At 59.1% G+C, this 2,500-nt stretch overlaps 1 pseudogene; it reads left to right on the top strand.

Moving 5' to 3' along the window:
- Positions 1–2,500, top strand: part of LOC133148996 (28S ribosomal RNA) — a 9,266-nt pseudogene that overhangs the window by 4,608 nt on the left and 2,158 nt on the right.

Below are 2,500 nucleotides of genomic sequence, written 5' to 3'. Positions count from 1 at the left end.
ATGGGGACCAACCACCGGAGGCATTGCTCGGGGTCCCCAAACGGCTTGTAGTCACTTCTACGGGCCATGGTTGCGAAAACTCCTTGGTTAGGAAGTCCGTACAGACAGAGGCACAGGATCGGAGCCACAGTCAGTCAGGCCGAAGGAGCGGGTGGACCCCGGCTGGCGAAGCTCTTGAGAACTCCTCAGTGGTGTCAATGACCTCCGTTGCCTCGGGTATGAGAGTTGGGGTGGCGGGGGTCGTGTTAGCGCTGCAGCCTGCTCTCCGAGGCGGCGTGAATGAAGAAGCGGGAGAGGGCCCGTCTGGAAATCGGCATAAGGGGGACCGAGGCCTCCGGACCAAGTGATGGTAGGAGTCTCGGATGGTGAAGCTTATGGAAAGGTACAGGTATCATAAGCGGAAAATGTGTTGTTGGAAACGGAGAGTCTGGAGAGCAGGTGAGGTGGAATGGGGGTCCCTGTGCGGTCGTGCGGCAGGCGGTGCGTCCGGTGTGCGTTGGCGAGCCCTGGCTGCCAGGGCGGCGCCCCAGAAATGGACCTGCCCCTCGTCGCTTCCAGATCTGGTGATGAATAGAGTTCTGGAAGAGCTGCTGGCGGGGGGTGTGGAGCATCGGGCCACCGCTGCCTTAGTCAAGAAAGCAGGTCGGGAGCCTAGCCTGATCGAGTCCTCTGCTTTGGATCTCATGAAAGCCCTGGGGGGTAAGGTAGGGTGGCCGACAAAGTCCGCGAGGTCCAGACCTCGAGACCGATGACAGACGGGTTGGGCGAGGCGGCTCGTCCAACGTGGAAGAGTGTTCTATCACCAGCAGCGCGGCTATTCTGTAATGAGGAAGGGGCTGGCACGGCGGATCTTGGATGGTCTGACGCCCCGTAGCTGTGATTTGCCGCTGGAGTTGGTGGATAGACACTTCGGAGTAAGTGTGAAACGGTTGAGCCGTTCTATGGAATAAGGGCTTCGGGGTGGGACTGACCGCGGATAACGATTCATTCTACCACCCGATCCTGGGGCTGGAAGTTGTATCTAACTTGGCTAAGATGAGGAATTGCTCTGCGTCGGGCCCGGACGGGATCAGGAAGCAGGCTCTTCTTGACTGGGACCCGGACGGTACGCAACTGGCGAGGCTGTTCACGACATGGATGGTACGTGGAGTCGTTCCCCAAGCCTTCAAGGGGTGCAAGACCCGGTTGCTACTCAGATCAACTGACCCTACTGAGCTGGATATAGTGTCTGGCTGGTGGCCTGGGACTGTGGGGTCAGTCGTGCTGAGGTTGTTTGGGCGGTTGATGGTGATGAGGCTAGCGCGAGCCTGTCCTGTTGGCCCCCGGGCAGCGTGGTTTCGTCGCCGGCGCGAGTGGTTGCGAAGGTACCTCGTGATTCTCGATTAATCGGGTCATGGGGCGCTCGAGGTCGGCTGACGTGCCGCTGGCGGTCGTGTTCATTGGCTTTGCGAAGGCTTTCGACTCGGTTTCTCATGACCATGTCCTGTGTGTGCTGGGAAGCTTGGGCGTAGACGGACGTGTAATCGAGGTGATCCGTCACTCGTATGTGGGCTGCTCGACCAGTGTGGGTTGCGGAGGCGCCTACTCCGAACCCATCTCCATGATGGTTGATGTTAAGCAAGGCGATCCAATGTCCCCACTGTTTTTCAACCTCGCTATGGATTCTCTCGTCCATAGCTTCGAACGCAAAAGAAGTCGCCTGGTCTGGGGCAACCGCCGAATTGCCGCGTTGGCCTTTGCGGATGATTTAGTCCTGCTGAGTGGCTCGGAGGACGGAATGGAGAAGAACTTGGTGGTCGGACGAGCAGGTGAGTATGGGGCTGCAGATGATTACGGCGTCGGCGTTAAAGCCTTCGCGGAAGATACTGGTGTGCTGCACATTCTTACTCCCGAGAGTCACCTTCAGGGCAGTTGTCGGTAAGGTTTCAGCGACCAGATTGAGGTGGCTTGACGGGAAGGTGCGGATGGCTGTGAATGGGTGGCTGCGTCTCGGTCCGTCCACAGCGGGGGGCTTCATCTATTCGCGGGGTCGCGACAGCGGCTAGGGGCATCGTTTCGTTGTCCGTTACTATTCCCAGAATACAGGTCAGGCGCACCTGGAAACTCTGTTGGTCTTCGGATGTGGTTGGGATCTCTAGCTATTGAGGCGGTGCAAAAACCTGCCTGGTTGAGGTTGTGGGTTGCGGCAGGCGGAGATCCGGGCGGTGTGCCGACGCTCGGCACGGGGGCGCCGTCCCGGCTGCAGTTGCGAGCGCGCTAGTCCTCCCTGGCTGGCGGCATGTGGAAAATCTGGATTGTGGCGTATTGCGGGTCCGGGGTGTGGGAGTAGACCTGTACCGTAACGATGCGATCAGTAACACGTGGCTCGCGGATCATCAGGCTGTGATGTTTCGTCAGAGACACTATCTGGTCGCACTCGCACTGAGAGCGGGTATATACCCTGCCTGGGAGTTTCGAGCGAGGGGCAAGGCCGAGTTGGAGACAGCCTGCAGGCGCTGTG

The sequence above is a fragment of the Syngnathus typhle genome, unplaced genomic scaffold (assembly GCF_033458585.1).
Source record: "Syngnathus typhle isolate RoL2023-S1 ecotype Sweden unplaced genomic scaffold, RoL_Styp_1.0 HiC_scaffold_222, whole genome shotgun sequence".
Classification (NCBI taxonomy): domain Eukaryota; kingdom Metazoa; phylum Chordata; class Actinopteri; order Syngnathiformes; family Syngnathidae; genus Syngnathus; species Syngnathus typhle.
Note: the sequence above shows the minus strand (reverse complement) of the source record. Positions and strands in the feature narration are given on the sequence as shown.